Here is a 23,314-nt window from a genome sequence, read left to right as displayed (position 1 = left end):
TCCAAACTATGACTGTCATTTTCACCGACTGCAGAGCTGGCTGCAGCCAAGGTACTTGTGTATTCCCTCAGAGTAGCATCTTGAGAATGTGACACCTTGATACCCTGTGAATCTGAAGATTCAAAGGTAGATGATTGCATTTCATTGTCTTGATCATCCTTCCTCATATTTTTATCTTGACCATCCATGGAGATGAGACTTGGGTTTTTCTGCTCATCAAAAGCCTCCTTGTTTTCTTTGCCATTTAGGTCATCTTCTCCAGCACTGTCAAATGCAGCCATGTTATTTGGGGCAACTACAGTGGTCTCTTGGCATTTGTCTTGACATATCTGTTCTTCCCCATTGCCATCTGGATCCACCTTTATTACATCCTCAGTTGAGTTTCCATGGCCACTTATAGGGGTGTCTGATTCTTTGTCTTGTATGAGGGCTCTCTCCTCCTCCACATCTACCCTCTGTTGCTCCTGCTGCTCTTGACAACCATCATGCTCATGACTATCCTCTGTACTTTCACTTGCTGTAGTTCTCACCATTTTAGAAGTGCCAGAGAACTCATCTTTTTTTATGATAGTTTTCACAAGTTTCTCTACACTTTCCATCTTGTCCTGTGCACAATCGGCCATGTTTTCTCCTGCCTCACCCTTTGATAGACTTGGCAAAGCTAAAGCAGTCTCTGACGCATTAGGGCACAGACTTTCCATGGTTAATGACATATTGCCAGTGGGAGTCAAAGGCCATTCTGAAGGACTGTGTTTTTTAGTAACATCAGTTTTAGGTTTTGGATCTGAATTACTTGTCATGAATTTACAAGAGGGCCTTGTTTCATTGACATCAGTCTCTGAGCAGCTACTGACATCTGAGTAGTCCTCAAGAAATGATGAGGTTAGTATTCCACAGTCTTGCTTAAGTTCCTGCAAATCTGCTGCAAATGATGAGGGAAAATGTCCTGATGTAGATAATCCATCTGTGGCGAAATCTGGGATGTCGCTATTTCCACATCTTGGCAAGCAATCTCTAACTATTTGTTCTCCATCAGCTTGCCATGGCATTTCCCCATAGTATCGTTGATAAACACAATCTGAACTACTAATACTGGGGTTTGAGTAAAAGTTAGTGTTGAAGTTCGAGTTTGTTGCAGGGGCTTCTTGAGAAGCCACCATGTTGGAGAAGTCATGATGTCCAATGAAGTTCTCTATATGCTGGGACAGACTTCCCTCTGATTCCGAAGACCCTCTCAAAGCCCTTGGGTCTGATGATAGAGGCTCAAGGTTTTGAAAATAAGAATCCCACCCATGAGCCATTCTCTGCAAGGACTGGAAACTGGAAGAAATACTTTCACCCAATCCTGAAAACACACAGAAGGGCACAGTTATACAAAGAAACTATTGCAATATGAAGCTACAATACAGTGCAAAATAAAATGAATGGAATCATCAAATTTAAAAAAGAAAGTCTGACCTCCAGTTGGCCATACATGGACCGGATCCAAGCTGATGTGTATTACATCTGAATAGCAACCTGGAAAAAATAAGTATGGGATTCATTTTGTCAGTTATGCTGAATTTGATACAAGCCAAGCTAAAATACAAAACGAAACCAAAAAACCTAATCACGCCTACCAAAATAAGCAATCACAATTCAATTCAATACATTTTTTAATTAAGACTGAGGGTAACGTCATGAAAGCAACCAATTTGTCTAGGTACTTAAAGCCACTTAACAGAGACAGTCAAAATTTGAATGTGTGACCAGCTAGATGTACAGGTATCTGTTCACTTTCTCTCTTAAAGTCACACAAATAAAAAATTGTCTACCAGGAGGTGCACATAAAAATTCCAACCATAACCATAACAGATTTTTGAACAATTCCACCTCTGCCCATACCATCAAATAAAACAGTCTCTCTCCCTAACAGATATCCGATTGGTTTACACTTTTGAATGATCCCTCCCCGGGTTATGTTCCACCCCAATATCCTGTTTCAACAGGAAGCATCACATTAAGGAAGCAAGATACTCTCAGAGTAAAAACAGTTTAATTGTGACGTTAACCCATAACTGCTTTCTCTCGTCCAAGCCTTAAAGGAATAGTTCACCCAAAAATGAAAATGCAGTCATTATCTACTCAACTACTACTACTGTATGTATTCTGCACAGTGTAATACATGCAGCGTTTATTGTTAAAATGGCACATATTATGGCATTTGTCATTATTATTATGACATCAAACTAATATGGGTGCTCACTTATTGAATTTGACGAGCCATTTTATGGTTATTTTCCGTTATTTTTTTAAGTCTGCAGACACGACCCCAGCAACTTCAGTTGTTTTGGAGAATGCTGTAACGTACTTCAGAAACTCAGGGACTGTTGTATGGACTAACAAACTTTACCCGATTTCCTACTGGCATGGGGCTAAGTAGATAATGACTGAATTTTCATTTTTGGGTGAACTATTCCTTTTAAATCTTTTGGTAGAGTGATCAATTCTAATGTAAATTGCTTAAAAGAAGACATTCACCCAGATCGGAAAGGTAAGTTGATTTTTGTGAAACTAGTGCATTAAATTGCATTAGTGAACAAACTAGACTGATGACCATACACATTTTGAATGAGCAACAAATAATCAAATTAAATTAATGAGCTTTTTCGTGGTTCAACCTAGCCTAGTTTACTTGTTTTGCCCTCTTAATAGCAGCCAGTCCTAGCAAACCTTGCAGGTAAATCATCTATTTCCTAATGGTTTAAAACATCAAAATCACACAGAAGTGATGTGGATAGTTTGCTTTTGGATTTGCAGAGGAAGATAAGGCCCAATTCCTGAAAATGAGACAACTCTGCAGGTACACTACATGGCCAAAAGTATGTGGACACCTGCTTGTTGAACATCTCATTCCAAAATCATGGACATTAATATGGAATTGGTTCCCCTTTTGCTGCTATAACAGCCTCCACTCCTTTCGGAAGGCTTTTGTTGGAACATTGCTGCTGGGATTCGCTTCCATTCAGCCACAAGAGCATTAGTGAGGTCGGGCACTTATGTTGGGCGATTAGGCTTGGCTCACAGTCGGCATTCCAATTCATCCCAAAGGTATTCGATGGGGTTGAGGTCAGGTCAGGGCTCTGTGCAGGCCAGTTAAGTTCTTCTACACCGATCTCGACAAAGCATTTCTGTATGGACCTCGCTTTATGCACAGGGTCATTGACATGCTGAAACAGGAAAGGGCCTTCCCCAAACTGTTGCCACAAAGTTGGAAGCACACTATCGTCTAGAATGCTGTTAAGATTTCCCTTCACTGGAACTAAGTCTTTTGCGTGCTCAAATCCATTCATTTCAATGGGGGCGCGCTGCAGACGCGCGCAAACGTGAGGCTGATGTGGTCGCGACGCGCCTTTTTTTCCGACCGCGACCATAGCGCACTGAGATAAAAACATCTCAACTTTTTGGAACGCCACAAGCGCACCGCATGTCACACAGCCTGAAAGCGAAAGAGAGGGATGTATTCATGGCGAGATCTTTTTGCTCCACATGTAGATCAAGAAGTAAAGCTACTACGACAGTTTTACTGCGATGGTAATCCATTATTTCAGATAACTACTAACAAACGTGTGAAGTTGTTGTCTTTGGTTGCTTGGCAACGCCAGGCGCACCCGTAGCGCAACCGTCCAAGCGCACCTGATAAACGTTCGGTGTTCACTCTCCACTTTTCCAAGCATTTTAGAGCGCTGCATGTGAATCGGCCCTAAGGGGCCTAGCCCGAACCATGAAAAGCAGCTCCAGACCATTATTCCTCTTACACCAAACTTTACTGTTGGCACCAAGTATTTGCGCAGGTAACGTTCCCCTAGTATCTGCCAAACCCAGAATCGTCCATCGGACTGCCAGATGGTGAACTGAATGTGTTTCCACTACTCCAGAATCCAATAGTGGCAAGCTTTACACCACTCCAGCCGACGCTTGGCATTACACATGGTGAACTTAGGCTTGTGTGCGGCTGCTTGGCCATGGAGACCCATTTCATGAAGCTCAAGAACAGTTCCTGTGCTGAAGTTGCTTCCAGAGGCAGTTTGGAACGCGGCAGTGAGTGTGCTTAAAGGCATAACGAGTAGGATTTTGCTGCTTGAGGCTTGTAAACACAACTTTCAAAGTTGACCCCTACTCCCTGCGGTTGCCAGAATGGTAAAAACCTGTAAAAAAGTACAGTGAGGCAAAACGGCAAGCAGACAAGGCTCGTTCAAAAACGAGATTGAATATGAGGTTTGCTTTTACCCGTTGGAGAATATTTAAAGAGAGGATGGGGATGAAGAGCGACGCGTGTTGGCCTGTTTTCTGTTGGAAAGGCAGGTGCCAGTTAGTTTAGTGATCAGCGTTTCTACTACAATGAAGCTACTCTAATGGTAGCTAGCTGCCAGCTCACGATACACACTAGCTCTGACCAGTTGTTCTGTTTTAGAGATCAGGACCGCTAGCTTGCATTATATTGGTGCTCTAGTATAGGATAACGTCAAATTTGTCCATGGATTTATTTAGTCCTTTTGCCTCAGTGCACTCTTCTCGCTATTATAATAATAATACAGATATTTTTGTAAGTGCTTGCATAATATCTGGGTAATAGAAATTTAGTTACTACACAGCATTGTTTCTTGATGGGATGTAGCCATTTCAGTGTTGGCTGCCTAGTCACTTTGGAGAGCTGTGTCTTCAGAAGTTGCTATCTCTTAATACTTAATACTGTACTATGTCAAGGAGTATTTTTTGGCAGGCGCCACAGCGTAATTGGTGAACGCTACAGGTGGCCGATATGGCCAAAATCTTCTATCAGGGTATATGTAATTTTATATCACAGTAACAGTATATATCACGATATAGTAGTTCTGGAAATTCAATTGAAAAATGGTTTATATATAAAACTAGTCCCTACCCGGGGATGCGCGCGTCACAACTACGTGCAGACTTCTGGGGATGTGCGCGCCACAACTTCGCACAGATACCCGGGGATGCGCGCGCCACAACTACGTGCAGACTTCCGGGGATGAGCGCGCCACAACTCCGCGGAAACTTGCCAAAAAGGCGCATAAACAGCATAAATTTGTGAAAATGGAAAAATCAGCTCCGTCAGTCCCTGCCTATGCCAATGCTCAATGGCCATGTGCAGTTTCAGATTGATCGGCCAACCCGTTGAAGAGCAAAATGGATGCGGACAGACAGACGGACGGACAGAAAGTTCCTCATTTATAGTAGGATAACCATATGGTAATGCCTGTTTTTGGCTAATCCAGTGAATTAGATACTTAACGAATTAAGGTACTTCATTGCATTTGATTATTTTCTTTTTTATTTTGAACTATAACACAAACACTTACCCCGACCAGACGGACTCCTTGCCTAAACCCAACCACGGGTGTTCATCAATTCTACCGACAGCCTTGGCCATCGTCTTACTCTAACCACAACCATGGGGGGCTCCTTGCCTAAATCCAACCAAAGAAGTTCATGGGTTCTGTTGACAGCCTTGGACATCAGCTTTCTCTAACCCCAAACATGGCAGAGTCATGCCTCGACCACACCTGGTTCGGAACTCAACCATGTAGAGGTCTTGCCTTACTTAACCAATTCTTCCTTTTGCGTATCTATAGAGTTTCACATTGACAGGGGCGTATCAGTAACATGCATCGGCCCGTGCCTTGCCGGTGGCTCCTTACATAACCAATTGGCAGCTGCCTCACATTAGAAAACACTTGAGTGAAAAACTTAAGGCTAAAAGTATAACTAACATTCTTTTAAAATTGAAGCTTTAAACTTCCAAATGAGAACAATATTTTAAAGTGTTACAGGTATTAAAGTTAATGGGTGCAAATAAATGCCTGACTGGCATTTCGGGGAATCAAGCCAAGGACACCCTCATTTTTCAAGAGTAGGTATTTGAATAAATTCAAATTTATTCATGCTTGTGATGATTTCTTTCAAATTTTGTTAAGTATCAGCCTATATCCGTCTGCAATAATTTAACAATGCAAGTATTTATTTTAGGCCCTGGTATACACAGAATCCCACAATTCATCGCATAAATTAACTCAAACAAAAACAAGTGCTGGCACTAAATGCCATTTGTACCTGGTGTTAAAAATGTCCACTGGCATCCAAATCTTGAATGGTAAAAATCAATCCTGCGAGCCTGTAAGAGGGAAATGACAGATGTAATTACTGTGCATATGAGCACAGGGCCCTGTGAAATCAATTTTTCCAAATTATGAATGCATTTTAGTTAACAGGTAAAAAAGTCTGAATGCAGATCTGTTGTACTTTCATTGATTTTTCTAATCAGAGGAGCTAGCTACTGTTTTATAAGATCAAGTACTGTATTGTAAAAGCATGGATACTAGTGTGGCTGAGTATTGCCACACAGTACAATATATTTGGAGATGTACTTCTTCATAATTTCAAAGATATGCACTGTTCAACTGCGGTTGAAAACTGAAATTTGTTACTAAAAGTGGTATGTTCTTGTGTATGATAAGGATTTGTCTCAAAGATACAACTCATGGTTTCAGCATCATGATGACTAAATACACAGGAAGACACACACACACACTTTGTCCAAAACTTCGGACTGAACTCTTTCTGTTTCAGTAAAAAAAATATATGGAATACCCATACACCCCAGAAAGCAGCTGTTCTCACTGACGCTGTTGGCCAAGAACAGAAAACCTGTATCCATGATAGAGGATGAAGGCTTCCTGAAATGATTAAGACATTCAACCGCTGACACTCCCTTCTATCAAGGACTCACTTCACAACCGAAGTATGAGGAAAATTTCCAGAAAAGAGGCAATGAAAAACAGCAATAAGCAGTACTGCATGGATCATGGATGCTTGGATGAGCATTAAACAAGAGGCCTACCTTAGTGTTGCCATTTTATTTTATTAAGACTTTAATATGAAGACTTTTACCAGACCTCTTGATAAAAGTAACACTACTGCCAATACAGCAGCATGGCTGAAGAAGTGGCTGCCAAGTTTGAGATAAGATAAGATAAAAGTGGTTGTCCATGACAACGAAACCAACATACTGTCAGTTGTGAGGATCATGGAGAAGAATAACTAATGGGCCTCAACACGATACTGGACTCTCTCTCCAGGTGGTTGTCAACAATGCACTGAAACCCCTCATCAACAGCTCAGTGGAGACAGTGAGGTGCCCAACATTACACTACGGCTGCACAATGCGGGAAAAAAATCATAATGTGATTTATTATTAAATTCTACAGCACTAAACTGATAATTCTATCAATAACCTCAAAATCTGCTTGAAAATGTTGACATGAATGCCTAACCTACTGAGATCCCTGTTATACAGTTCTTCCAAGGTAACATCCATCTGACTAGGGCTGTGCCGATTATGAAATTTTAGCTGATGATTATTAGTCACACAAATAATCACGATCAACATTTTAATCTTTTTTTTTTTTTATGGCTCAGCTAAACTGGGTGCGTTTCAGTTCCATCTATTCGTGTCGGAAGGGTCCGCAGCTATTTACTTAAAGCTGCACTAAGCAATTTTTCGACAATTAGAGGGTGACAGGAACCGCAACACATTTGTAAATAAAGCACAGCAAAGCTGTTGGACTAAGGAGGCCACTAAAAATTATCACAAAATGCGACCAAATGGTCGCAGTCTGGAGCCCTGCTCTGAGTTTGGGACAAGGCAGTATTGGAATGCACTTCACACAGGCTACTGGCCTTTTCTTTCATGCTAGCTTTGCAACAAGTCTAACCGACCTCCATTTCTCGTAATGCATCACATCTTCCTGGCTACAACTAGGGCTGGGCGATAGGCCTAAAAATAAAATCTCTGATCTTTTCACACCAATCCCGGATTTACGTTTTTAATTGTTTTTTTTTTTTTCTTAAAAACAAACTAAAAAAGACAAAGGCATTATTCAAATAAGTTTTGTTTTTATTTTAACTAGGGATGCACCGATCCGATACTTGGCATCGGTATCGGGCCGATATTGGCCTAAAATTGCGCCGTTGCGACTTCCGAGTGAAAATGATAGAACTCGTCACATATTTGACCGGAATTTCTCCCATTTGTCCGGGACATTGAAATCTTCCAGGACACGTGGACTGGCACCAATTTTTTCTAATGGAAACTCTGGCCTATACCTATACATTACTATAGACGTCAACTGTCAACTGACTTCTAAATGGAAAATCATCTCAATGTGCAGTGTAACTCCTCTTTAGGGGGCTCATTTATAAAACTGCGCATAGATTATGTACAGACAAAAATAATTGGATTTATAAAACTGTGCATACACACACCGGCACACAATTGACCATTTGCAACATTTCTGATTTCTGTTAACTCCCGCCCCCCTTAGTCCTCCTGTTGCTACGTCTGACAAATTTTGAAGATGGACGCTACCATTAGGGATGCACCGATCCGATACTTGGCATCGGTATCGGGCCGATATTGGCCTAAAACGCTGGATCGGACATCGGTGGCAGCTAACGTTATAATCCGATCCGATCCAGAGCAATCAGTTCGAGCCCCCGGAGTAATAAACGGGCCTGCCGTAAAGCATGCCTGAGTTTGCACGTGATGCGACACGAGTGAGTGAAGAAGTTGGAAAAAGAAAGCGAGCGTGCAGGCAATGTGCTGATGTAAACATGTCAGCGGTTGGGAATTATTTTAGCCACAAAGGGATGCTAGATGGCTATGCCATTACTAGCGTCCCAAAGATCTTTATCCAACTCACTTTACCAAGAACTTCATCTGGCGACGCCTTCCAAACGCCTGCTCCTTAGCTCAAACTTACATCGAGTGTCCTTGGGCTTAGTATCATGTACACGCCACCATAAAGGTTTCAATTAAGTCTTCCGTTTTCACAAAACGAAGCTTTTTGGAGATGGGGGCTAAAGCTAATGCTACCGCGCTGATGACGCGACCTGTGCGTGTGTCAGCGTCAGTGACTGTCAACACTGTCAGTGAACGGAGGAACAGGCTGACAGCAGAGAGAGGTGAGATGCTTCTGTTTCTGAAGAAAAACCTGCCTCTTGTCCTTAAGTGATTAAAACTAGACTAGACTTGGCACACACTGGATGTTATGCCCAGAAAAAGCCTATGTGTAGCAGTATTTTTTCTGTCAGTTATTCACACTAAAGAAGAGGAAAAAAAATATAAGCAAAGGCTGTATGGTTGTTTCAATATTGTTTTGTAGCAGTATGCACTGACCAGTTTATTGCTCTTTTGCACTTTTGTGAGTTTTTTTGCACTGTATCCCTATATTGCAGCCATCTTTTATATATCCTAGGAACTGTCATTCCTATTTTGGTCAGTTCTTTTGCCCTGCTGCTTTTCTTTTTTTTAACAATAAAATTATTGTTCCCATGTTATTTACATGTTGTATGCAGCTGTGTAATTACAGAAGAAAAAAAGGGGTCAATATCGGATCGGTACTCGGTATTGGTTGATACTCAAAATTCTGGTATCGTTATCGGATCGGCAGTAAAAAAAACGGTATCGGTGCATCCCTAATTTTAACAATATCAACAAACAAGATGTTTAAGAACAAAACACAAAAAGAGATGTAGGAAGTGGCTTTAGAACTGGAATTGTTCCCTGAGTGCTGCTCAGTGGCTGCCCACTGCTCCTAGTAGTTAGTATAGGTAAAAGTGCAAAGGATGAATTTCCCCATGGGGATCAATAAAGTGTAAACCTATCTTAACAAATTTTAAAAATAAAAAAAATTATGCCGCTAATGTTAACGTTTGGGGGCTGCCGCTAGCTTGTTCAATTCGCAGTGCCACACACTTCTCCACTTGGCTGCTGCCTCTGTCGGAGATGCTGGAATAATACCTTTAGTTGCCACAGACTTTAGACACACTTTACAATGGACAGTTTGCTCGACGTTGGACGTTGCAAAACCGAACCGCTTCCAAATGACTGAGGAGACGCTGCCTTTTTTGGAAACGAGCTCCTCACTTGTAGAAACGTGCGCCGCCGACTTGATACTGTGTTTGTGTCTGAGGGGAAATCTCGGTGGTCGTTATCAACTGCGGAAGCTCAGGGAAGGGGCTTGATTGACAGAGAGCGGTTCCATGCCATATTTACCCAGGTTAAAGTGAATCTCGATTTTCATTTTTACACATCGTCCTAAACCATAAATTCAAATTAATTGCTAAAATCAATTTATCGCCCAGTCCTAGCTACAACATTTTTAATTTCATTTCTAGCCCAAGGGTCTCAAAAATTCATTCTGGGTTTAGGCTTATCGCGTCATCATATTTCATAGTATAAGATGTTGTATACTCGCCTTGTAATTAACACTATCTAATTTTACAACCACAAATCCTTACAACTTTGAGCATAACGGAAGACAATAAGTCTAAAATCGATTGATACCAAGACAACAACAGCAAAAGAAGATGGTGGCAGGAGAGTCAGCATCAAGGGAAAAAGTTAGAGGAGAGTGTACCTGCTGCTGAGATGGAACACAGGCATGTGTGAACTTGGTGAGAGGGGGCCAATCAGAGACCGCTAAATCAAGCTGTTTACACTTTGATGCGACTGCTCCTATTCACTTGAATTATGACTTCAAAGTCATAATCAATATTATGCTCACATGTGCAAAGCAGGAGATAGCTCTGCGTGTACATAGGGAAAAAAAAGAAGATGATGAGACAATAAATACTGGCAATTTTAGAGAGTTGTTCAAACTCCTTTGCAAGTGCAATCCAGAGGTACCTAGATAATCTCCCAGGAACCTAAAATGGTCAGCCATGACATACAAAATGACTTGCCATGTACTGCATCCATCCTGCCAGCGTTCTACGGTATGCTTTTTGCCAGCGAGCACTGGTGCTCCTGATTTGAAAAAACATAAGAGCACACAGCTAAATCTAGGAGCACAAACTAGATATGGAAATTTCATTCCCCTTATAACAGAGTGTTCCAGACTGCCAATCAGAGAAGTTAGAATGTTTTATTCACTAAACAAAACAAATTCCTTTTGGTTGTAAACAATGTTATCTCAAGTACTAAAATAAGCTGTCAAGAAGATCACAAAGGACTAAGTAGGCTATAACTGCCCTTCTGACAGTTATTCAAATCATATGTCCTTGTCCCCGCAGTTCTTTTAATTTAGCCTGCATCTCTACTTCCTGATATTATGATACTGCATTGCAACAATGAAGCCAACAGCTGCATTAACCATTAGCCTTAAGACTAGGGGTGTAACGATACACTCAGCTCACGGTTCGGTACCATACACCAACCCGTTCTCATTCCCAACTCATCCTATGTTGACTCTTTGTCAAATCCCTTGGCGTCGCTATAACGATGCTAAAGGTCCCCTTTCGCGTCTGTATAAGACGCACCGGGTGTTCCACAGACTCCATGGTAAAACCTCTCGCGGCAGTATTGGACGCCTACAGCTTTCTCTCCTAGACCACGGAAAACACAGTCTAGCCTGCATTTTCTGCCCAAATAGGGGATTCCGGGTTGCTGCATTTCTTTCCTTGAGCTCTTTGGTGCTAATATTGATTTTCTTTTTTTTTTTAATGTTTAGTAGCACGACTGTATTGTTACCTCTACTTTACAATAAGCACAATTTAAATAGAAGAACGCAGCCGGGAGTTCTGTTTCTAAACGTTGCATAATCCGTTTCGTCATTGAACATACCTCTTTCTGCCCGTGATGAAATCGCGGCAAAATAGCACCAACAAAAGCATATTTTTGTAATTTTTTGGATTATATCCTCTTATAACATCAACCTTTTGGTTCAGATTGTGTTGCATCTTTGTAATATTGAGCAGTTTGCCTTTTCACAACCGTAACCTTGCCCCCGGAAAAACTACAGTTTGCACTGTTTAGCACTTCCTATGAGCACTTCACAATAAAAGCCCTGCTGCGTGGATTTTGTGGTTTTGTTGTTGTTTCTCCCATAGTGGACGTTGTAAACATGGAATTGACATTGTTACTGGGGTATTTGAGGGTGGAGAAAAACAAATCTTTTGTCAGATTTGAGCCATCTTAATGGGAAGCAGGATAATTTAAGAAAATATTGCATTTCAACCCAACTCAGTGCCGCCCGCCATCAATAACCCCACTCCCATGAAAGTGCAGCTCAATAGCTTGCTAGAAAAGTTGACCCCATGTCTCTAGCCCCTTGTGTTGCTGCATAATAAGCCTTCAAAAGTGGCCCGGAGTCAGAGTTCAAAGGGCAATATTGCAGTGCAGGAACCACCCATGTTCTTCATATTGACATATGTTACTCTCCAGGTTAAGGCCTTCCCAAAAATGTCTTCAATTTTGTCCTACGACAAAGTTTACTTTTAACCTCTGTCCGGCTCCAGGCTCTTTCAGGCGTAGTTTCTGAGACCCTATGAGACTCCAGCCACGATATATCGTTAAACCCCTACTTAAGACACTCACCCAGTGCATGGGAATGCTGCAGTGTCAGACCAAACTATTGTTTGGCAACCCATCAGTCAACAGATACCCAATTTACACTTAGCCACTTCATGTATCTTGAGCTGATCGGATTGTAAATGTGTAAATGCAACCAAGACGCATTGACAGTTTGCTATCAGATTGTTCAAACCACCTTCAGAGGTGGTCTGAGACGCATTAGCCTATACCAGAGTTTCTGTTATCCGGTAATTACCGTTTTTTTACCGGGAAAATCTGTTTAAGTCCGACATATTTAAATCTCTCCGGTCATAATGTCTGGTGAAAATAATTCCCTCTAAGCACAATTTGAATTGTATTAAAATAGGCTAAAATTAAATTTCCACATATCCTTCTATTAAAAGGGATCTCTCTCTCTCTTACAGTGGCACCTATAGTCGCAGGACTTTTGGATTTCGTGGACACAATCTTCGCTTACATATGCACCTTCTACAGACTGGAGAGCCGCAGCCGTGGGTCTGCCATAAGAGAAATATCTTTCTCCTCGTCTTCAGTCTCTCCGCCTGTAGCCTCAGGGCTCGTATTGTTGGTGTGCGTCCGACTCTGAGGAAGACGCACCGGTGTCACTCGCGACAGGTCGCGCATCCACCGGCACCGGAGTTAAAAAGTAGTCTGATATTAGGCTATATCAGTCCATTGCGCGTCAGTCGCTGCTCCTCTTACAGAAATTGAGTTTAGTAATCTAGCAATTTCTGCCTCACGGGAATTCATTTCTATGTCTTTTAATAACATCAATTCAATTCAATCTCTCTCTCTCTCTCTCTCCCTCTCTCTCTCACACACACACACACACACACACACACACACACACACACACACACAGGTTGAGATACCTGACAACCACTTTTTCCCACGGGTGAAACAATAATTTTGATTAGACAATAAAGTGTACGATGGTCAACCTGTTACTATGCAGATGTTCATTCATAATTTTAAGGGACACATAGAAGTGTTGCCAGGTTCTTAGCGACAAAACCCTCCCAGTGCCAATTAAACCCAACCTATAAACAGCCCAATGATCAACAAAACTGGTCCAAAATAACAAACCAATAACAAAACTCCACAATACAATCCTGACAAACTTTATAAACAGCGTTTTAAGTCCTACAGCATTTATAACATTTCCAAGTACAATAAAAACCGCGAACCTGGCAACATGAGGAATGCAAGCTTTGTTGACAAACTAAGCTAGTAGTTCTGCTTGTCACCCTACCTTTATGAGCTTCAAAACTATATTTAACGTTTGAATTTCACAATAATCTTTACACAGAATGAAAGCCAAGGCTTTATTTTATTAAAATCTGATGAAACCCCAAAACAGCCCAAAATCGATCTTTTCTCATAAAATCACGTTTATCCACAAATGCGCCGTTGCGACTTCCGAGTGAAAATGATAGAACGCGTCACATATTTGACCGGAATTTCTCCCATTTGTCCGGGACATTGAAATCTTCCAGGACACGTGGACCGGCACCAATTTTTTCTAATGGAAACTCTGGCCTATACCTATACATTACTATAGACGTCAACTGTCAACTGACTTCTAAATGGAAAATCATCTCAATGTGCAGTGTAACTCCTCTTTAGGGGGCTCATTTATAAAACTGCGCATAGATTATGTACAGACAAAAATAATTGGATTTATAAAACTGTGCATACACACACCGGCACACAATTGACCATTTGCAACATTTCTGATTTCTGTTAACTCCCGCCCCCCTTAGTCCTCCTGTTGCTACGTCTGACAAATTTTGAAGATGGACGCTACCATTAGGGATGCACCGATCCGATACTTGGCATCGGTATCGGGCCGATATTGGCCTAAAACGCTGGATCGGACATCGGTGGCAGCTAACGTTATAATCCGATCCGATCCAGAGCAATCAGTTCGAGCCCCCGGAGTAATAAACGGGCGTAGTCGCCTGCCGTAAAGCATGCCTGAGTTTGCACGTGACGCGACACGAGTGAGTGAAGAAGTTGGAAAAAGAAAGCGAGCGTGCAGGCAATGTGCTGATGTAAACATGTCAGCGGTTGGGAATTATTTTAGCCACAAAGGGATGCTAGATGGCTATGCCATTACTAGCGTCCCAAAGATCTTTATCCAACTCACTTTACCAAGAACGTCATCTGGCGACGCCTTCCAAACGCCTGCTCCTTAGCTCAAACTTACATCGAGTGTCCTTGGGCTTAGTATCATGTACACGCCACCATAAAGGTTTCAATTAAGTCTTCCGTTTTCACAAAACGAAGCTTTTTGGAGATGGGGGCTAAAGCTAATGCTACCGCGCTGATGACGCTGACGCGACCTGTGCGTGTGTCAGCGTCAGTGACTGTCAACACTGTCAGTGAACGGAGGAACAGGCTGACAGCAGAGAGAGGTGAGATGCTTCTGTTTCTGAAGAAAAACCTGCCTCTTGTCCTTAAGTGATTAAAACTAGACTAGACTTGGCACACACTGGATGTTATGCCCAGAAAAAGCCTATGTGTAGCAGTATTTTTTCTGTCAGTTATTCACACTAAAGAAGAGGAAAAAAATATAAGCAAAGGCTGTATGGTTGTTTCAATATTGTTTTGTAGCAGTATGCACTGGTCAGTTTATTGCTCTTTTGCACTTTTGTGAGTTTTTTTGCACTGTATCCCTATATTGCAGCAATCTTTTATATATCCTAGGAACTGTCATTCCTATTTTGGTCAGTTCTTTTGCCCTGCTGCTTTTCTTTTTTTAACAATAAAATTATTGTTCCCATGTTATTTACATGTTGTATGCAGCTGTGTAATTACAGAAGAAAAAAAGGGGTCAATATCGGATCGGTACTCGGTATCGGTTGATACTCAAAATTCTGGTATCGTTATCGGATCGGCAGTAAAAAAACGGTATCAGTGCATCCCTAGCTACCATAAACACTACAATCCAACGTTCCTCAAAAACAATTTTTTTACCGTGTTATGTCCTTGTCAGAGTCAAACCGCTGCAACAAAAGCCGTACTTAGGTACTTCTGAGACTTACTGTCATGCAATCGGATTTCTATCTGGCTAACGGAGACGCATTGATATGGCGAGGTGTAAATGGAATGTGGATAAATTGTATCTGGATACTATCTGGATAAGAGAATCATGAAATGACAAGTGTAAATGGGGTCAGAGGGACGTAAACAATCTCACACTCCTCATTCAAGATGTCTGTATCCCCGTCGCTGAGAACAGAGGTATCGTGCCACTTGAACTATAACAGCCAGGTTAATTTAATGGAGTCTGCTATCTGCCCAATCATCACGGCACAATGGACGTCATTATCATAAGTTGGATTTATGTCTAAATTGTTCTTCTATGTCAAGGTAAGTAGTGGTCTGAACTTTGTAAAGGGGAATTCTTCGGCCGTGATACAGTATAAGACATGCGACAAACTAGCTCATTTAAAACGAGAGTGCGTATGTGTAGGCTATATGACAAGTTCAAAAGACAACTCAGGTGACATGGACAGTCATCACTCAAAGTAACCTTTACGTCGTCAAAATAGTTGCGTTTTGTTCATTGGTATGTGCCAGATCAAGCTTACAGTACGATTTGACATGACAGTGTCGTAAATAGGCCTAGTTTAAGTCCATGCAAGTTTAGATTGAACGCCTATATTTAAAGTGCTACTCAGGTCAAAATCTCCTCTTGCACCAGTGCCCCTAAATTCAACCTCTCATTTGCATTTTTTAAAAACATAGGAGCAAATATAAGCATTTTGCTTGCACTTTAGAACCCTGCCTGCTGCTACCGCGCATAAAAGAACTGTACGAGTCAGAGTTCAAAGTTCTCTCTGGAACTTTCTATGCAGTACTAGCTGATGAATGCAAGAACCTATCAAAAAAGAAGCTGGTGGCTTTCTCTTTAAGGTATATGTAGAGGGAATCTATTAAGGAGCGAGCTACTGGACATCTTGACACGGGGGATTACAGCAGAGGTGACTGCAGGTAAAAAAAAAATGATGCAAATTGTGGCACCTTTTGAGTTGGACAGAAACTTGTGTGTTGGATTTGGGTTTGGTTGGACATAAAGGGGTATGGAGATTTTTTCCTATCTTTAATCAAGAGCGTGGTCTTTCAATTTGAGAGCATGATTTATTGATTTCACGTTCAGATTTTGTAATGCTTTCCCTCAAACCCTGTCCTCGCACTCAAATATCTCCTGCTTGCACTTAGATTTGCTCTGCTTCTGCTCAAATTGTATGCTTGCACTCAGATATAATGTTGCTTGCACACAGATTTCCTGCGCTCCAGCTTCAGCCCTTCTCCTCGCACTCAGGCTGCTTCTGTGCGCTCGTGAAACGTCTGCTCTCGGATTTCTGCTCTGCTCTCGGATTTCTGCTCTGCTCTCGGATTTCTGCTCTGCTCTCGGATTTTTTGTGCAACAACCCTGTCAAAATTCCCCAACCAATAGAATGCCAGGTGTAGTGTTGACCAATGAAATGATCCCTGCCTCGTTGCGGGCGCGTTCGCTTTACTTCTTAGAGCATCCCGTACGGGCGGTTACTGTTTAACCGGGTTCATCCACTCCCGCCCTCCGGGGCTTTATTAAATACGACTTTTGGAATAAAAGGACAGTTAATGTATATACCAGCGCCTGTACTTTTTCTTTTACTATAATAGCTACATAAAATAGTAGCCGTATAGCACACCGGCCTCCCGTCGGTGTGCTAGAGGAGAAAACAACGTCACCTTCATGACTCAGGAGCGGGAGTCTTGCGGATCACTGGCCAATATGGACTGCCAAAGTCAAGGACCTCAAGTAAGTTTTTTATTTTAATGGTGCTATTACTTCCTTCAAATTGAATTGGTTAAGTCATATTTGCGGCATAAGAATACATCCATGATAATATGCTTGGCTTTCAAGTGTTGTACGTTATGGGAACATTGTTGCTAGGCAACTAACAACAAAATGGACGCCGCCGTATTTCATTTTTTTCCTGTATTTTAGTGTTTAGGAATGGGAAAAGTACCAACAGCAAAAGTAACCAGCTAATACATTAAGACAGTAGAAAACAAAAGTAAATTCAATGAGCAACTACATTTGAAAAACGCAATTGGTGTGTTGTGTATATATCCTTCTCTTCAAATGATGTTTACCGTTGCTGTGTCAAAGTCTGCTCTATCAGAAAGGTTTCACATATTGGAAATACGGTAAACACGTCCCCACTTGCAGGCATCATATTCATATCTGTAACATATCTACAATTAAATCAGTTACATTGCCTATTAATGACTTCTAAATGATTTTCAAAGCATTAGTAAATGATTTATTAAAAATTAATGAAGCCATTAATTAATGCTTATAAACCCAGTCAAACCCAGAGAAATTATGAGTAGCTAAATGTGTATCTCAATCTCCAGTAATCACGCTGTAGCATTAACTGAGATTGGAATAAATTGGAATAATATCTGTGACACAATTTAAGGATTTCCTCAGCTTTAACAGTAACAGACCCCTCGTTGTTCAACTGGAAAGCTAGTGCTTAATGTCTGCAATGTAACTGATTTCATTGTAGATATGTTACAGATATGATACCTACAAGTGGGGACGTGTTTACCGTATTTCCAATATGTGAAACCTTTCTGATAGAGCAGACTTTGACACAGCAACGGTAAACATCATTTGAAGAGATTTTGACAGGGTTGTTGCACAAAAAATCCGAGAGCAGAGCAGAAATCCGAGAGCAGAGCAGAAATCCGAGAGCAGACGTTTCACGAGCGCACAGAAGCAGCCTGAGTGCGAGGAGAAGGGCTGAAGCTGGAGCGCAGGAAATCTGTGTGCAAGCAACATTATATCTGAGTGCAAGCATACAATTTGAGCAGAAGCAGAGCAAATCTAAGTGCAAGCAGGAGATATTTGAGTGCGAGGACAGGGTTTGAGGGAAAGCATTACAAAATCTGAACGTGAAATCAATAAATCATGCTCTCAAATTGAAAGACCACGCTCTTGATTAAAGATAGGAAAAAATCTCCATAAGGGGGGTGTTGAAGCCATCTTAAAGGGCACTTTTCCTAACACAATCTACATGCATTGTCACTCTCATAGGCTTAAAGCTGGGGATGCCAACTTCTGAGAAATTAGCAAGAATTTTAAAGTATGAAACAAAAATCCCCCCTTCCTCCCTCCATCCTCCCACAACTCCTCCATCCAAATGAGGCTTGGGTGCATGCAAGTGCATGTCAATTAAGAGGGGCAAACTTAATAAATGTAAATCTTTTATGCAAAATAAAGCGCTGCTTGCTCAATCTAGTTGTTACTAAAACATTTGCCAGCAAAAATATTTTTTGTCACACAGATACCAACAGCTACCATTGTTGCTAAGCTATAGCTACCTAACACCCATTGACTGACTAACCTGAATGTGGGTCCTTCCTGATGAACAGGTCTTGTGCTGTGGGGAAAATAACTGGCTTCCTTACACAACAACTTCAAGTCCCAGTATTCAGTTTGGATTATGGCCGTTTCACCTCATCCCTTCTGTGGATAAATTTGTTTTCTCTCTGCAGTCTGCAGGGAGGTCAGGACTAGACTGAGCTATGCGTGATTGACAGGCAGATAGGAACGCCTCCTTGCAGAGAGCTGTCCTGATTGGTTGTTAAAATTCAGGCGCCCTCAGATTTTGGAGTGGCTGGGACAGTCACAGAGACCGTTTTTTTCTCAGAGCATTTGATTTATTGATAGCTGTCGGGATGTAAAGAAAATTTCACCAAATGTTACCAAAATGTTCTAAAAAAATTGTCTACCCCAGCTTCAACCTGTCCTGGCTGCTGTGGCAAGGACATCAGCTGATGCAGCCACTTTTTTGATACCATCACCTCACTGCACACCTTCATGGGTAACAGTCAACGACACGCATGGAATGAGAATATGACACAAGATGGAGCTCCAGGTCCTCATCACTGAGTAAAGTGCTCACCCCATATGATGTCATATTTGAGATACTGTCAGAGTATGCACAAGGGGGAGGACAGAGTCAATTCAATGCACAGGCATTACTACAGCAGATGCCGACAATTAATAATTGTGATTATTAATCAATATTTTGCAAAATAGTTGAGATATCATTTTTACCATAATTGTGCAGCCAGACAGCAACATGATGAACAGAAATATTGTTGCCCATCATTTGGACCAAGCAGTGGATGCAACCGTAAGCAAGCTTGCACTTGTTTGGAAAGCCAAGCAGGTTGTTGCTGTTACAGCTTTTATTACCGAAGAGGATGCACTGGCTGTTGTCCCATTGGTACTCAAAAAGTTAGGGGTCCCTAACAGTGACATTTCCTCTCTCTCTCAACATCAGTTGAGCAGTTGTCGGGGTAACTACTTAACACATTGCAGACACCGGGGGCCCTTACGACAAGACAAATCAGAAAGAAAATGGTCCAATCACAACAACACCTGCCTCCTCAATAGTGACGCCATCACTGTAGACAACATCAAAGAAAGACTCCAGAGTATGAAAGAATCTAACCAGACTCATTGGGTTAGGACCAGGCTAGATTTCTAATGCATAGGGTCAATGGCAGCAAACGAATTAAGGGCTCCATAGACTCCATACGATCTCCCATAATTCCTATCACTTAGGCTACATTTTATTAAATTAATTTCTTGACCCTGAAAACACAACTTAGAATTTAGAGTCAAGTCTCTATCACCATTAGTTTCATAGTTATGGCTAAAAATGATACTAGTCTAAAAGGCGGAAATCCCAGATCACCACCAACATCTAATCAAATGTCCCTTGGGCCCAAAGGCCCATCTGTCCACCAAAAGTTTGAGATATCCTGCTGACAAACAGACAGATAAACTGTCAGGGGCAAAATCTCAAAAACACAACCTCTTTGGTGGAGGTAATAAAAAAATAAATTAAAATAATAATAATAATAATAATAATAATAAATCAAGGCCACCAAAGCTAGCTGACCTAGCCTAACACCACACTGAGCCAGCCAAATCAGACCACACTTGGAGGAGCAGGAAAGTATGATGCCAATACCAAAGGTGGTGAGAATGGAGTTGGCTAGAAGGCTAATAATACAGTGAAGCATATTGCTTTTGATTATTACTCAATTTGCTTGTTTAGGTTGCATCAACAGCTGTAAGCTGCGTGTTGCACAACACCAGCAATCTGCCCTGTTTTTTTTGTCTTATTTGATGGACACATTGTATTAACTCTTTTTTGCTTTGTAAAAATAAATGATTTTACTACAATATCCAGTCATTCTCTAATTGCAGGGCAACCTGGAATGCAGACATCTTTGCCAAAGGTAACAAGCATGTAGCCCAACAAGTGAAATCAGACACCTGGTTGCACCATACCATTATAATCACCCCAGTCACAGCACCCTCAGAATCGATCACTCAGCTGCAGTAGTAGTGTCTTGATAACTCCAAATAGAGATGAATTGTCCAAAACCAAATAAATACTGTTGTAAACTCAAAGGCAGGTTACATAGAGTTTCACATTTATAGTGGATGACGTTTTTAATAAATTATTTTGGAGATTCCAATGAAGAATTTGACACTTAAACGTGATTTTAGGCAACTAAACCACAGCCACAATACAGGGACTTGGAGAGGTCTACATGGCAGCCAGTTGCCTCACACAGTACCAAACTATCCGTGAAAAAACTTAAACTCTTCTTCTGGGGAATAATTTGGGAGGAGGCGCATTTTAAAATAGTCCCGCTTTGTAATTTTTGACCCGATAGAGTCGATAAGATACGCTGGGGCAGCCGGCTACCTGGAAGCACTATGGTACATTTGACGGTGTTATTGTTAGCTTTAGGCAGCTACATCAAACTACCTAGTCAGAAGAGTGCAGACAAAAACGAAACCGGAGCATGCCATGAGCTCACCAAGAACGCAGATCCACGGCGGAATTGTGGTTTATGACTCCAGCAACGTATTAGATAATCGAACACTAACGTTAGTTGACGTTATTCAGTAAGCTTGCTAGCTTAGTGGCTAGCACACAGCTAGCTAGCATTGCATAGCAATGGCTTCTCAGCAACTGGACTCCAACCGGTCCCCTTACCAGATAGCGTTCCGTGTTGCCCCTGCGTGATCCAGTTCACGGCCAATACAGGCATCCTTTGTGGTTTGTCAGCTACATGGTCTTTGATATAATCACTTCAGTGCGTTCTTCCAAAAATATGCAACCTCGGTGCCAGTATGGGAGCGAGTCACTTCCGACTACTTCCGTCTTCACTGAAAATACCGTTAGGTAGATTAAATTGCTTCTTTTTTCGGTTGGGACTCAATGAGAGTGTCTCACGTTCAGACCAATAATATATTTTTTTCTGCGAGAGGCTTATTCACTTTAGGCAAACAGCGTAACCTAAAGGTGCTATGGATAGCGGCGTGACATCCATCCTTCTTATCTTTGTCTTTGCGCATTTTCAGACAATGTGCCTGAATTTTTACGTGCATTACACAATTGCAGCATTGCAACCAATAACAAGGTACGGGAACATTGGAAGAGCCCGCCCCTCCACGTTCTATGGCTGCCACTGCCAGTTTCTGACGGATCCGTATCACGACTCCTTCCGGGCGACCACGCTACGGTTGCCTCCTTGCTGCTGCTGCTGCTGCTGCTCCGCTTTGTGCTATGGCTGCCGGGCTGCACTGCGTGCACTACCAGACGCTGCGCTGAATCAGTGAACTCCTCAGTAGGAGTGGGGCTGTAGTGCTGCCATGTGCTATTTCAGCAGAAGTCTGTTGATGTTACACAGAAATGATCAAAACTACCCCAGGCAGCCAATCATGTATGCTCAGTTGTCTGCTTGACTAGATCTACCCTGGTTGGTTCTTAAGGGTTAATGATTTGCGTACTTACAACCTACCATTTTGTGAGCAAGAAACATGCTACAAGATGGCGCCACCTCTTCTCCTCATGTGCTGAGGGGGGCCAGACTAGACCTATGGTTAATTAGAAAAATACACCTTGTTCCAGGGAAATTTAAAGTATATTGGAAAGCTGTCTTTTAACATGATGGGATCGGGGTGGAATGGGATCTTATAACCTTCTCTGAAAGACTGTGATAAGACTTTTAATTTACCTTTCCTAGCTGGTGCATTCCTATCTGTTTTACTTTGCTTTTCCTTCCAAATATATAGTTTTTGTATGATAGGTCCTTGAATTTATTAGAATGTGCACAAACTTGTGCAACAAAATTGTGCAAATTTTCAGACCAAGTCTGAGTGAATGAACATTTAAATCTGTCATCCAGAAGAGTAAAAAAGGTTCACTGAGGTAAAAGCACTGATGTTGCACTGGCTAGAGACTGCCCCCAATGGAGTCAACTTCTCAGTGCCGTAACCCTGCACTGCAGAGATGTCAAACAGGTCCAGAAAATCATCGTGACACCCCACTCGTACTCTAGTCTCTAAATATCAGGGTTGGCCCCATAAATGTTGATGTTCATGTGTATGCTTTTATGTTCAATACAAACTGAACAGTAGACTAGCCTTTAACCCCAAGACAAGGTCATGACACCTGGTATGATAGATGGCTAATGCTAGATACACATTTCCTCATGCCACAGCAGTAATCTGATGCTCAGAGACGTGAGCTTGTGACTGGAATGTTGGTGGTTCAAATCCCCAGACTGGCTAGAAAATTTGGGGCTGGAGTTAGTGGAAAAATACACCACATCCTTCAAAAATGAAAATCACTCTCCCCTCCCTCTACAATGTAGACAAATAACCCCCAACTGTGCTTGCACTGGGCAGTTCCTAGAGATGAGTGTGTATGTAACCCTCCCATCCTCTACATCTATTCCAGCAAGCTGTTGCATAAGAAAAAGAAAATTACTGCTGGA

The 23,314-nt window shown here is 41.8% G+C and overlaps 1 long non-coding RNA gene across 1 annotated transcript; it reads right to left on the bottom strand.

The window, feature by feature from the left end:
- Positions 1-3: 3 nt before the first annotated feature.
- On the bottom strand, positions 4-21,886 carry LOC139912608 (uncharacterized). Its single transcript, XR_013506895.1, has 4 exons — positions 21,529-21,886; positions 6,115-6,175; positions 1,459-1,518; positions 4-1,345 (listed from the first exon to the last, which is right to left on the bottom strand). It is a non-coding gene; the product is annotated as an uncharacterized LOC139912608 (long non-coding RNA).
- Positions 21,887-23,314: the final 1,428 nt, after the last annotated feature.

The sequence above is a fragment of the Centroberyx gerrardi genome, chromosome 12 (genome assembly GCF_048128805.1).
Source record: "Centroberyx gerrardi isolate f3 chromosome 12, fCenGer3.hap1.cur.20231027, whole genome shotgun sequence".
In the NCBI taxonomy this organism is placed as follows: Eukaryota; Metazoa; Chordata; class Actinopteri; order Beryciformes; family Berycidae; genus Centroberyx; species Centroberyx gerrardi.
The sequence above is the reverse complement of the archived record's forward strand: the minus strand, read 5'-3'. Positions and strand labels throughout refer to the sequence as shown.